Here is a 14899-nt window from a genome sequence, read left to right on the forward strand (position 1 = left end):
CTGGAAAGGAAGCCCAAAGCCTGGTCTGGCTGGGAAGAGGCGATTGGGGAGGAGAGCGGAGCGGGAGCTGGGGCCGGGAGCGGGCCTGGGGAGGAAGTCTGCAGCCCCAGGCTGTCGAGGGCGCGGTGTCTGTGTTTGCACCTTTGGAATGTGGCTGATTCACTCTGGGGGGAGCCAGGCAGCCACCGCTACTGCCTCGGATCCGACATCTGGAGGCTAAATTCCAGGAGGAGAGACGGAGTCTTGGAAGCAGATGTCAACTTTGAAGGTCAAACTGAGCGATGAGCCAGGGAGGAGGAGGCTGAGAGGGTCCCACACTCCCCACCCCCCCACCCCAGGATTCTGGGAGAGAGGTGAGGCCCCATCCCCAGCCTTATCCCAGCTCCTAAGCTACCAGGGCCCCTAAGGGGACAGCGTGGGGCAGGGAAACAGTGTGAGCTCTGCAGTCAGACCTTCCTTCAGAGAGCTCATATAACTGCAAAGGCCGAGGGCCTAGCTGGTCCAGTGCTCAGCAATGGCCCTGCGACACTGGCTTGCATCTCCTGGCCCAGTGTCCTCTGTGTGGGTTTACTCTCGGGCCTTCGCTCCCCAAGGCCTGCGAACTCCTAGCTTGCCTCTCCCTGGGGCGCCAGCGAGACCCTAGGCTTGCCTCTTGTTGGCCCAGTTGGGGCCCATCTCATCCTGGACACTGATGAGACAGGTCTGGGTCAGGAGCTCGCTGCAGTGCAGGGCCGATGCCCCAAGAACCACACGGAGAAAGTGGGAGTGGGAGGGGTCCCCCAAAAGACCCAGTGCCAGGGGGTGGGCAGAAACAGTGCTCTGCTGAGCTGCTTCCACAGAACTGCCTCCTGGGGCTTGTGCCAGGCACTGTGCTTGGCGTTATGGCTCTTACCTACTGGGGTGTCCCACTGGCTAAATTCCTTAAGCTCTCAGAAGCTCATTTTCTTCATCTATGAAATCTCATAGGATTCTTTTTGGGATTGACTGAGACAATGCTTGCAAATCCCTTGGCACCTGCCTGGCCTGGAGAAGGTTCAATGCTAACTAGCCTAGGCCCCTTTCTCTTCCCTGTATCTAGGTGCTGTGTGATCTGCCCTGTGGGCTGAAAGGATGATGCGTGTGTGTGTGTGTGTGTGTGTATGTGTGTATGTGTGTACGCGTGCGTGTGTGCACGCTCCTTTCTCTCCTCCAAGGAGCTTCTCCCAGGAGAGAGTTAGGGACTACTTGGGACAGAGGATGGAGGCAGGAGGGACAGGAAAGGGGTAGAGGGAGCAGCGGGTGGGCCTCACCTGTGAGCCTGCAGGCTCAGGCCTGCCTCTGGGAGTTGCCTCCGTGTGCCGTCGGCTCCACCTGGGGCTGGAGGAGGGGCCCAAGCTCTACTCCTGGGAGTGGCTGCCTCTTTCCCTCCCGTGCCACAGCATAAACCTGGTCATTTGACATGGGTGTGTGTGTGTGGGGGGGGTGGTTAGGTGGTGAAGGGCCTGACCCAGGCTCGTCCATCTCCTATATTCTCTCTCTTGGAACCCTGGAACCTGGGGGGTGGCTCAGAAGAGGAAACTCGGTGCCCAGAGTGGTCCAAACCTCCTGGACACCTCCTGGGAACCTAGAGCTTCTAGGAGGGTGGAGGGCCAGCCTCCTGTAAGCTTTCTGCAACCATTTGTGAACTGAAGTAAAGCTCCTCCCACAATCTGCTCGGGGCACAGGGAGTGCTCCAAGGAGTGTCCCCCGCCTTCCCCCAGGGCTCAGCGCCCTCCACTCCTGCCAGCCTGCCTGCCAGCATCCCTCTGGGATGCCACACATCTGTGGGTGCCTGCTCATCCCCACCAAACCACCCACGTCCTCTGACTCATAGCCCAAATGCCATCTCCTTGGATTCCTGACAAGACTCCCGCACTCACGGTTATTCTCCTCTGGACGTGGTGGTGTCGGTACCTCTGTGCGGAGCTTATCTCCACATCAGCCAGCGTGGCGACTGGGGGCTCCTGCATCGGTCACTCGTTCACGTCCTGCACGCCCTGATCATGACTCTACAACAGTTGTCCCGGGCTGGGACCAGGCTGCCCGGCTCTCTTCTGGGTGTCAAACATTTTTTGATGTGTTCATCTGGTCTCTTCCATTAAATGACAGACTCTCTGAAGTTGAAGGACATAGTAACAGTAACGAGAGCTACGTTTTCTGAGCTCTTACTAAGTGCTTTTTTTTTTTTTTTTTAAACATCTTTATTGGGGTATAATTGCTTTACAATTGTGTGTTAGTTTCTGCTTTATAACAAAGTGAATCAGCTATACATATACATATGTTCCCATATGTCTTCCCTCTTGCGTCTCCCTCCCTCCCACTCTCCCCATCCCACCCCTCCAGGTTGTCACAAAGCACCGAGCTAATATCCCTGTGCCTTGCGGCTGCTTCCCCCTAGCTATCCACCCTACTACGTTTGTTAGTGTGTATATGTCCATGACTCTTACTAAGTGCTTTTTAAAAATTGAGGTAGAATTCACGTCCCGTAAAATTCACCCCTTTAAAATAATACAATTCAGTGGGTTTTAGTATATTCAGAGTTGTGCATCCATCTCCACCATCTAATTCCAGAACATTTTCATCATCCCCCAAAAGGAACCCCAGGATATTCATCAGTTGTAAGAAATGTACCGTTTACATGGGGGATTTGATAGTGGGGGCAGGGGGTGTATGGAAAATCTCTGAACCTTTGCTCAGTATTGCTTAAAAACTTAAAACTACTGAACTTAGGGAATTCCCTGGCGGTCCAGTGGTTAAGACTCCGTGCTTCCACTGCAGGCGGTGTGGGATCGATCCCTGGTCAAGGAACTAAGAGGTGTGGCCAAAAGACAAAAAAAAACTACTGAACTTAAAACTGCTTTAAAAAATAAAATCGATTTTGGGAATTCCCTGGCGATCCAGTGGTTGGGACTCCGCGCTTTCATTGCCAAGGGCCTGGGTTCAAGTCCTGGTCGGGGAACTAAGCTCTCAAAAGCCGTGCCGTGCGGCCAAAAAAAGAAAAAAAAAAAAATTGATTTAGTAACAAAACAAAACAAAAAAGAGCCCTGAACCCATTAGTAACCACTCCCCATTCCTCCCCTCCCCACCACAGTCACTGGCAATCACCTGTCTGCTTTCTGACCCTACAGATTTGCCTGTTCCGAACATTTCATATATTGGGTTGGCTAAAAAGTTCATTTGGTTTTAAGTAGAAATAAAAGACATTTTTCATTTCCACTAAGAACTTTATTGAACAGCATATTCATTAACCAAACGAACTTTTTGGCCACCCCAATAAATAGAGTCCCACAATATGTGGTCCTTTGTGTCTGGCTTCTTTCATCGAGCATCGTGTTTTCAAGGTTCATCCATGTTGTAGCCTGTGTCAGTGCTTCATTCCTTTTTATAGGTGAATAATATTCCACTGTATGGATGGATCAGCATTTGTTTATCCATCCATCCATCAAAGGACATTTGGGTTGTTTCTACTTTTTGTGAATAATGCTGCTATGAACATGCATGTACAAGTTTTTGTGAAGGTGAAGTTTTTCAATCTAAGTGCATTTTGACAAATGACCCATTTAATCCTCACAGCAGCCCTCTCTGTTGGTGCTGGCATGATCCCCCTTCTGCAGGTGAGGAAAGCAAGGCTCAGAGAAGTGAGTCAAGGTCACACAAGGTCACAGCTGGAAGCTGTGGAGCTGGGACCTTCCTGCCTCCTGGCCAACAGGCCCCAGTGGGGCCTACTACGGTGCTTCTGTACATTTTTAGCAGAGCCTTGCCCACCGCTCTTAGTTTCGGCACACGGGATCTTCAATCTTCCTTGCGGCATGTGGGAACTTTAGTTGCAGCATGAGGGCTCAGTTGTGACATGCGGGCTCTTGGTTGCGGCATGTGGGATCCAGTTCCCCGACCAGGGATCGAACCTGGAGTGCGAAGCCCCAGCCACTGGACCACCAGGGAAGTCCCTCCCACAGTAAATGTTGCTAACTCTTCAAACAAGGGCCATGCAAACCTCAAGCCCCAGAAGTGTTCTATGATCTGTCAAGGTGAGTGGTCACCCGCTCAGTGATCCTGTGGCTCCAAGGGCTGCATCTTAAGGGGTTACAGGAGATCTCTACAACCATAGAATCATCATCTACAGATCCAGGCAGGACCAGGCCTTTCCCCTGCTTCCTCTGGATGCCGTTCTTACCACCTCACGGGGTACCAAGCCCCAAACATTACTGCCCCTTTTGTTCATCTGCAGCCTCTTTCCTGAGGTTCCTGGGCTGCCTTTCATCTCTTGCCTTCTTGGATTTGGCGCACAGCCCTGGGTCATCTGCCGGTAGACTTTGTTCCTTTTGCCTTCCTGGGAGCATGGCATGGTGGGTAATTGCTGTCAGACAAGCCCAGGTTCACTCTGGCTGTGTGGCTTTGGGCAAATTTCTGAACTTCTCTGAGCTTCTGTTTGCTCATCTGTGTTGGGGGGGGCGGGTCACACACACACACCCGCCAAAACTCTGATACGGCGTGTGTGGGACTGACTAACGGCAGGGAGATGAGGGCCTCCCGTGGTGCCCAGCACCTCGCACACACTTGGGAAGTTGAGGTCGGTCCTCACGGCAGAGGCAGGCTGGCAGCGGGCCCAGGGAGGGGGCGGGGAGATTTGTGTGTCTCCCTGCCTTTGGAGCAGTGGGAGGCTCCCATGACTCAGTTCTGCCCAGAGGAGGGGGAAGTCAAGGCCAGACCTCTGAGGACCGGCCCCGAGGGACCTCCCATCCTCCTCCCCACTCTGCCCTCTGCCTGTTTCCCCACCCAGTGCTTCCGGCAGTGCTGGGCAGGGCCCCACACATACATTCTCTGCTGGTCGCCTGGGCACACCCTCTGTCCCTTCCCCAGATCTGCAGCCTCAACTTGCTGCTCCATGGCCCAAGGGCTCAGACGCTGGCCATGATCATGAACCACCTTGAGTGGGTGCCACAGCCCCATGGCCTGAGGCAGGAGGGGCAGTGATGTGGAGGGGACGTGGGCCGAGGATGGGAGGGCCTCGTCTGGCCGCTGGAACCGAGCTGCAGGCTCCTGCCAGGGAAACCTCTCCTTGCTGCTGCCGCGGTGGCTCAGCTTTTCCCAGCCCTGCCTCTCTCCTCCTGCTTCTCACATTTCAGCTTCTGAGTTACTGGCATCACAGCCTGCTGCCACTGCTGCTGTGGTCACTACACCAGACAGATGTTAACCCCCAGTGTGCTGGCGGGAGCAGCACAGCCACAAATGGGTGCAAGGTCCAGAGGTGTTGGAGGAGAAAACCGTCTTGAAACTGTCCGTTGCACCAGTCAGGTTGCCCTCTGGAGAGCTTCTCTCACCTCCTTCCTCCCTGTCCGCCCAAACTTGAATCCAAAGCCTTCCCTGACCCCTAGGAGTTGCTCCTTCCCTTGGCTGTCTGGGCACTGACAGTCAACCACAGAACATGGGTTCCATATCACCGTGAACTTGACATTGTCATTTCAGCAGACAGGGTTTTCTCCCTCCACATCCCTCAGCTCCCCTCTTGCACCTGGCCATACCTGGGCAGGGCCTGGCCACTGGAACCAGGGGCGCTCTCAGCCTGGAGGCTATTCTAGGGGCAGCAGTACAGGCTGTTGAAGGAGCCAGGTGCTGACACAGACTGGTCAGGTGACCTTGATAAGTCCCCAGGGTATAACAGGATTTAGGGGCCTGTAGTGAGGATAAAATGGGGAATGCAGGTAAAGCCGCCAGAGCAGCATCTGGCACACAGTGGCCCAGACCTCTCGCGCCCACATACACACATGCCTCCTGACACGCTAGGGTTCTGAGCTCCCCTCCTCAGGGAGAGGTACTCCCATTTCCTGGCAGCCTCCCCCCTCACAGCCCACCCAGGTCTGCTTTCTCATCAGAGAAGGCCTATGTCCCTCCCCTGGCCTGGCTAGTCCCAGCCCACCCTTTTCCATCCTCAAATGGGACTGGACGTCCCGCCTTGTCTCCCCGCCCCTGTCCACTCCTCCAGTGGGAGGAGAGCCTGCTGCCCAGAGGCACACTGGACAACCTCTCAAGCTCGGCAGCTCCCCAGCTGTCCTCATCCCGATTCCTCTTCTTCCTGCCTTTCTCCTGAACCCCAAATGCTCCCTCCCGGTTTCTTGTGGCGCCTCTGCTGACCTTTCGTCCTATCCAGCCACACCCCCTCGGTGCCTTGGCTGACTTACTCTCTTTTTATGTTGACCAGAGGCTCTGTCCTCCCCTTCCCCTGCACCCCTGGTTAAAGGGCCCAGGCTGGGCGTCATTAGGTCCCCCTTTACTGCTATGCTGTGCCCCAGGCTACTGGGCTGCCTGGTGGGATTGTTATAACCGCCTTGTCAGCTTACAATCAACTGAGGAAGTGGTCACTCAGCCATTTCTGTCTAAAACTAAAAGTCCAGCCAGGGTGGCCATTCGCTGAGTTGTTTTGGTTTTTGGTTTTTTTGCTTTTAGTTTTTTTGCCACACCCAGTGGCTTGCGGAATCTTAGTTCTCCAACCAGGGATTGAACCCAGCCACGGCAGTGGGAGTGCCGAGTCCTAACCACTGGACTGCTGGGGAATTCCCTCACTGAGTTTTTATACAACTCAGTGGGATGCACCCAATCGAAGCAGATGGCCTGGTTCCTCCTTGTCCATGTGTTGAAAATCAGAGGGGCATTTCCCTGGGGGGACCCAAGACAGGGCGAGCTGGTGGAGGAAGAGGAGAGGAGAAGGCAGGAGCTCCCCCGCCATGGGCTGCAGTGTCAGGTCTGGAAACATGGGGGCAGGACTAAAGGGGGAAATGGGGGACACGCCACAGGTGGACTCCAGTCCCCTTTCCAAGAGCTCCCTTATGAGCAAAGTGAACCAGATCGGGCTGTTAGAAGGAAGCGGGCATCCAGAGGTCAGGGCCTTTGGGCACCTTGACAAGCCTGGTGCCCCAGAATCTGCAGGGCCTTGGGGGTGTGGGGAGCTGGGCTGTCAGTCCTTCCACCCCAGTACCTGCCTTGGGTTCCCCCAATGTGCTCAGGCTCAGCTTGCACAAAAGCATCGTGTGTGCCAGGCTCCCCCTAGTGGTTGGGGGACCCCAGCCTTGTCGGCCCAGGGGTCTCCCTGTGACTAGGGTAAGAAAGGGGACCAGGGCATTGGGGGATATTGGGGTTTGCTCCAATCCACAGCAGAAGCATCTGACCCCCATTCTGCCTTCCTGGGAGCATTCAGGATCCTCTCCCAGGCGGGGGCTTTTTGCTTCCATGGGGCCTCATCCCTGCTCCAATGACTGGTATCCACAACCCCCCACCACCCTGCCCCCCCCAAGCAGGCTGGGGTTCCCCACATGCACCAGATTATGCTGGAGCCTTAGAGGTCAACGGGGGCCCTAAAGGCCATCTGGTCCTTCTATCCACCACTCCTGGCATATTTGTGTAGAGGATAAAGCCTCAAATTAGGGTTGGGGCCTTAGATTCTTCTTCAGGCTCCATCTCCAATTCTCTGTACATCCTGAGGGACGTTCCTTAACTTTCTGTGCTTCTCCTTCATGGTCCCCCCTCAGTAGTAGCAGAATTCTCCAATGACCCCCAATGACCTTTGCCCTCGTATACTCCTCCCCCTTGAGTGTGGGCGGAACCTGTGACTATGGCATCACTCCCATGATTAGGGTATGTTATATGGCACAGTTGCCCTTGAGGTAGATTATCCAGGTGGGCCTGACCTAAGCACACAAGACCTTTAAAAGCAGAGTTTTCTCCAGCTGCTTGTGGTAGAGGAAATTAGAGAGATTCAAAGCGAGAGAGGGAATCAACATGTGGGACTCTCTCTCTTCCTCAGATGGTGGGGCCACAGGACAAGGTCCTGAGGATGGTCTTCAGGAGCTGACAGTCCACAAGACAACGGGACGTCAGTCCTACAGCTGCAAGGAACTGAATCCTGCCAACAAACAGTGACTTTGGAAGGGCATCCTAGCCCCTGATGCGATTGCGGCCCCGCTGACACCTCGATTTCACCCGGCAGGACTCTGAGCCGAGAGCCCAGCCATGCCACGCCTGGCGATGATAAACTGTGCTGTTTCAAAACAATAAATTTATGGAAATTTGTTACACAGAAGCAGGAAATGAATACATCATCTATCCAAGGAGAAGAACAGTATTCTTGACACACATGTAGGATAAAAGTTTAAAACTGAGAAAAATGCATCCCCCCTTCCAACGGGTGCTATGTAGAGTGGAAACCTGCCTCGGCCTCTGTGCTGACAGTCTTCCTGGCTGCAGTTTAAATCCACATTCTCAGGGTTCCCATCTCTCACCTGAACCTCCAACCAGCCTCAGAGGAAGGCAGGTGTGTTCTGAGAAGGGCAGTGCTGATCGCACCATCAGGGCAGCCAGATCCCATTTTGGCTGAAGAAAGAAGCTCTGGAACCCTCTGCTGTAGGGGATCCCTGTGATTTCTGGGGCTCCCGGGACTTCTGGACATCTTTAGGGTCAATAAAGCTGTTTTTAACCTAACAGCTTTATTTGGGCTTCCCTGGTGGCACAGTGGTTAAGAATCTGCCTGCCAATGCAGGGGACACGGGTCCCAGCCCTGGTCCGGAAAGATACCACATGCCATGGAGCAACTAAGCCCAGGCACCACAACTACTGAGCCTGCGCTCTAGAGCCCACGAGCCACAACTACTGAAGCCCTGCAAGCCTAGAGCCAGTGCTCCACAACAAGAGAAGCCAACACAATGAGAAGCCCCCACACCGCAATGAAGAGTAGCCCCTGCTCGCTGCAACTAGAGAAAGCCAGCGCGCAGCAACGAAGACCCAGTGCAGCCAAAAACAAAAACAAAAAACAAACAAAAACCCCCAACATAACAGCTTTATTAGATATAATTCACATACCATATAATTCACCCATCTAAAGTGTAAAATTAAGTGGGTTTTTTTTTGTACAATTTTGTAACCGTCACCACAATCAATTTGAGAACATTTTTATCACCCCCCAAAAGAAACCCCATACCCACTAGCACCCACTCCCCGTTTCCCTCTGACTACTCCTCATTCCTTGGCAACCACTAATCTACTTTCTACCTCTGTGGATTTGCCTATTCTGGACATTTTATAGAAATGGAATCATACAATATGTAGCCTTTTGTGTTTGGCTTCTTTCACTGAGCATCGTGTTGTCAAGGTTCATCCACGTTGTGCCACGTATTAGTACTTCATCTGTTTTTATCCTAAGTAATACTCCATTGGATGGATAGACCATGGTTTTTTGATAGACCAGTCATCAATAAAGCCTACTGCTGACTCTCATTCACTCCTCCCACCTGGAATTTGGGGGTGGGGTTGGGGTTGGGGGAAGGGGAGCAATGGGGAATTTTGGGGAGGGGGGCTGATTGGGCTTGGGTTTGACAACATAGAGGAAGGAAAGCTGGGTTTTCAGGTGTCCCAGGCCACACTGCTGTCCCCGGCTCTTTCCCCCAGGCCGAGCCAGCCCTTTCTCCACACCCGCTTTCCAAAGCAGTGTCTGATCAGGGTCTCCAGCCCCAGAGTCCTGCTGCAGGTGGGCCAGCTCCCTGCCAACTCAGTACATGATAATCTGCATTTCTAACACCGATCATCTACGGGCAGTTATTTGATGACAGTCTTCACAGAGACTCCCCTTTTAAAGGGCAAACTGTCTGCAGGCTGATTTTCACACCATCAGATCCTACCTGGGAGTGTCTTTACTGTAAAGGAGAGGAGCCCCACATTCAACAGAAAAGAACCTTACAACACGCCTGCTTCCTTTCACTGTGACAAGTTTTTGTTTTTTTTGCCTTTTTAGAAAAAGTTTTTGGCTGCACCACACAGCATATACAATCTTAGTTCCCTGACCAGGGATCAAACCCATGCCCCCTGCACTGGAAGGTGGATTCTTAACCACTGGGCTGCCAGGGAAGTCCCATCACTGTGACAAGTTTGAGCAGGGAGGGGGGAAAGCTTGGCTTCTCCTGTGTCCCTCCCCTGCACATCACCAAACCCTGTCATTCTCTCTGGGCCCACTCAGATGTCTCTGGCCACTGCCGCCCGTGGCAACTCAGTACCAGTGATAATAGGAAATAACACTTATTAATGCTACGACATGCCAGGCGTGTCGGCGACTTCTCGTGACAGCCTGCAAGCTATGTGCTATACGACGTCTGTTTTACAGACCGGGAAGCTGAGTCAGGTCAAGGAACTCGCCCGCAGTCACCCTGTTAACACCTGGAGCTGGGGTTCGGGCAGAACCTAGATTCTGAATCACACTGCATGGCCTCAAGTCCTTTCTGGAAGTCTATTGTCCGAAGAGCAGGGAGTGTTTGTAGACAGAGACAGAGGTCTGAGGACTGTGGCCCTGGGATATCTCGGATGCCAAGTAGAAAAGAACTTCAAGAAGTTCAGGTAGGAAACTCCGTGGTGGTCCAGTGGTTAGGATTCCGAGCTTCCACTGCTAGGGGCCTGGGTTTAATCCCTGCTTGGGGAACTAAAAAAAAAAAAGATCAGATACAGTGAAGACAGAAAACAGGGCTCCTTGGAGTCACCACTGAGAGCAATTTTCATGGAGTCCTGGCTCCGGATGGAGTGAGCAGGATGGGAGAGTGAGCATTAGTACCCACTTCTGGGACAGGGAATTTTGCAGTCAAGGAGAGCAGCATAAGAGTGGTAGCTGGAAGGGGATGTATGATTGTCCTTTCTTTTTTTTTTGGCCGTGCCGAGGGCCTTGCGGGATCTTAGTTCCCAGACCAGGATCGAACCTGCGCCCTCGTCAGTGAAAGCGTGTCGACTCAAACACTGGACCGCCAGGGAATTCCCTTTTGTTATTGTTTTTAAATGGGAATAAAGACAGCTTGTTCTCGGTGTGGGAACGACCCAGTAGAGGGCACGAGGTAAGGATGCAGGGGCTGGGTAGGTGGGGGGACAGCTGCTGGAGAGACATCTTTGAAGAATTCACATGGAAGGTTTCTCCGTGCACAGACAGAGTGCGGACACGCATCCAGACACAGGTTAGGAGGCAGATTTCCGGTACAAGGAGGGAGGCAGAGGCGGCGACGGGAGCCTTTGGGAGAGAGGGAGGATGGACCAGGGCAACATGAAGGGATGGCCAGCTGCACAAATGAGGATCTTGTTCAGGCATTTAAAAGTGAGATGGTGGGACTTCCTTTTCCCAGCGCTGTTCAGCTCCAGGGGGCAGGGCTGGGGCAAGGCAGGTGGGGGTTAGACTCACAAGGGAGCATGCATGCAAGATGATTATGTTGGTGGGCTGTGAAATCTAAGCTGGCAAAGGAGCAAAGTGAGAAGATAAGGGGCTTGCAGCACACCCCGGATCAATGGGGTCAGGCAAACTACAGCCCACGGCTCAAATCCAGCCCACTGACTATTTTTTTTATACTTAAAAGAAAAGGAAAATTTATTTGGCCGCACTGGGTCTTAGTTGCGGCACGCGGGATCTTTTTAGTTGTGGCATGTGAGATCTTTTAGTTGCGGCATGGGAGCTCTTAGTTGTGGCATGTGGGATCTAATTCCCTGACCAGGGATCAAACCTGGGCCCCCTGCATTGGGAGTGCAGTCTTAGCCACTGGACCACCAGGAAAGTCCCCCACTGACCATTTTTTAAAAACTTTTTTTTTATTGTGGTCAAAAACATATAAAATTTGCCATTTTAAAGTGCACAATTCCGTTGCATTAATTACATTCACAGTGTTGTGCAACCATCACCACTATTTCCAAAAGTTTCCATCACCCGAAACAGAAACTCCATACCCATTAAGCAATAAATCTCCATCTCCCCTCCCCCCAGCCCTTGGTAACCTCTAATCTACTTTCTGTCTCAATGAATTTGCCTATTAGATATTTCATGTAAGTGGAATCATACAACATGTGACTTTTTGTATCTGGCTTTTTTCACTTAGCATTGTGTTTTCAAGGTTCAGCCATGCTATAGTATATATCACAACTTCATTCCTTTTTAAAAAAAATACTTATTATTATTTATTTATTTATTTGGTTGTGCCGGGTCTTAGTTGTGGCAGGCTCCTTAGTTGCGGCAGGGAAATCTTAGTTGCGGCATGCATGTGGGATCTAGTTCCCTGACCAGGGAAGGAACCCGGGACCCCTGCATTGGGAGCACGGAATCTTAACCACTGCACCACCAAGGAAGTCCCAGAACTTCATTCCTTTTTAAGGCTGAATAATATTCCCTTGTTTGAATAGACCACATTTTGTTTATCCATTTATCTATTGATGGACCCTGGGTTGTTTTCACCCTTGGCTATTGTGAATCATGCTGATGTGAATACTGGTATATGATCATCTGTTTGAGTCCTTGTTTTCATTCTTTTGGATGTGTACCTAGGAGTGGAATAGATGGAGCATATTGCAACCTCTGCCAGGTTTTGTATGGCTCATGAACTGAGAATGGTATGGTAGACAGAAAAATGACCTCCCCAAGATGTTCATGTCCTAATCTCTGGAACCTGTGAATAAGTTACCTTACATGGCAAAAGGGGCTTTGAATATATAATTAAGTTAAGGATCTTGAGATGGGGAAATTATTCTGGATTATCTGCTTGGGCCCAAGGTCATCATATAAGGGTGTGGGGGTGGTCAGAGTCAGAGAAGGAGATGTGATGACCGAAGAAGTTGGAGTGATGCACTCTGAAGATGAAGGAAGGGGCCAGGAGCCAAGAAATGTGGGCAGGCGCTAGAAGCTGGAAAAGGTGAGGAAAGGGATTCTCCCCTAGAGCCTTCAGAAGGAGTGCAGCCCTGCTGACACCTTGATTTCAGACAAATACAACCCATTTGGACTTCTGACCTCCAGAGAATAATTTTTTTTTTAATTGGCTGCACTGCGCAGCTTTTGGGATCTTAGTTCCCTGACCAGGGATTGAACCCTGGCCCATGGCAGTGAAAGCACCGAGTCCTAACCACTGGACAACCAGGTAATTCCCTTGTGTTGTTTTAAGTCACTAAGTTTGTGGTAATTTGTTACAGTAGCAATAGGAAACTAACACAAATATTTAAAAAAAATTTTATGGAAGTACAGTTGATTTACAATGAGTTAATTTTTGCTGTACAGCAAAGTGATTCAGTTATATATATTTCATATTCTTTTCCATTATGGTTTATCACAGGATATTGAATATAGTTCCCTGTGCTATACAGTAGGACCTTGTCATTTATCCATCCTATATATAATAGTTTGCATCTCCTAATCCCAAACTCTCAGTCCTTCCCTTCCCACCCCCGCTCCTTTGGCAACTACAAGTCTGTTCTCTATGTCTGTGTTTCTGTTTCTTAGATATGGTCACTTGTGTCATATTTTAGATTCCACATGCAAATAACTTTTACACGCCCTTTATAGAAAAAGTTTGCTGACACCTAACTTAGAGCAGGAAGGTGAGGGGTAAAGTCAGGTACCAAGGATAAAGGGGATTTTGGTGAACACCCTTTGAGGGCTCCAGAGGGCACAATGGACTGAATTAGGAGGTGGGAAGGGATCAGACTAAGGGGTGTACAGAGCCTCCTGGGAATGGAAAACGGCCTGGAGTCTGGGGACTTCTGGTGCTACTGCCGTGACGCGGGTTAGTGGTGGGAGAGTGTTGGAGTGGGGCGGTGGGAGCAGTGATGATATTTCAGGCCTTGGGGCAGGAGCAGCTGAGCCAGGGGTGTGTGGGTTTGTGCATCTGAGACAGCAGAGGGCTGTAGATGAGAAGACGCCTTTGGCAGAAATGGGGAGGCCAGTCTGAGTGACAGTGTGCTCGCAGGAACTGGGCTCAGGCTGGGTCAAGGCATTTCTGTAGAAGACAGAGCAAAGGGTGGACACACTTCTCCCAGCTCTCGTTCATTCATTCACCCAGGCACTGTGGACGCTGCTCATTGTACACAGTTATGTGGCCCTGTATCCTATGTTGTCCCCAGATGTCATCCTTCCTGTCCCCACAGTGAAGCCTCCCAGGGACTGTGATGTTACACGGTCCGGGACCTGTACTTACAGAAGCAGCCTGACACCTTACTTTAAGGATCGGAAAATATTCACGCAAAACTGCCAGGCATCTACAAGGTGCTCCGAATATCTAATAACAATAACATTTCCTAATAATAACAGTAATCATTGTTATAAGTAGCAGTATTTCAATTAGGAGGCACGATTTGGGCGGAACCTGGAAGGCGGATGGGATTGGGAAAGGCGGTGGGCAGGAGGGAGGACATTCCAAGGCAAGCGCGGTCTTCCTGAGCCAGGGGCCAACCTCCAGGAGCCAGGGGAGGGGACGCGGGAAGGGCGGACGGAACTCGCCGCCAAGGCGTCCCTCCCTCACCCGCTCCAGGCCTTCACCCCTAGTAGAGAGCGCAACCTGGCGGGGGAGCAAGTCTCGCACTGGCTTCGCCCTGAATGGGAAGATGCTGCCTTCGCCTGCCCGGGCCAAGCTAGGGCGTGCCGCCTGCTGTCCAGCCTCCCAGAGGAGGGGTAAAGCGAGGGGGCATAGGAGGCGACCCGGCAGCATCCACCAAACCTCCCAGCCGCGCTGGCAGCCCGCCTCCGGGGCCGCTGCCGTCCTGGCCCGCCTCCACCCTTCCCTCCCCGCCGGGGCCCCTGCTTCCTAATGCAGCCCCGGGATCCGAGGCGCCCGGCGCGCCCCCCTTTGCCCTCCCCTCCCCGACTCCGGGATTCCCAGGCTCCGGAACCCAGGCTGGGCGGGCAGTGGCGGGCAGCTAGGCAGGGAGCGAGTGAGGGAGGGGGCTGGCCGGCCTCTGAAGTCGGCCCCAAGTTACATGTGGGAAGCGGTGGCTATGACGCAAGTTTCCAGGGGGCCCTGGGCTCGGAGGGAGCGCGCCAGAGCAGCTCCTCTCTGTGCAGTTGCAACCGAAGAAGAAAAAAGCCCGGAGCAGCACCTCAGGCCGCCTTCGCCTT

Source organism: Phocoena phocoena, chromosome 15 (genome assembly GCF_963924675.1).
Source record: "Phocoena phocoena chromosome 15, mPhoPho1.1, whole genome shotgun sequence".
Classification (NCBI taxonomy): Eukaryota; Metazoa; Chordata; class Mammalia; order Artiodactyla; family Phocoenidae; genus Phocoena; species Phocoena phocoena.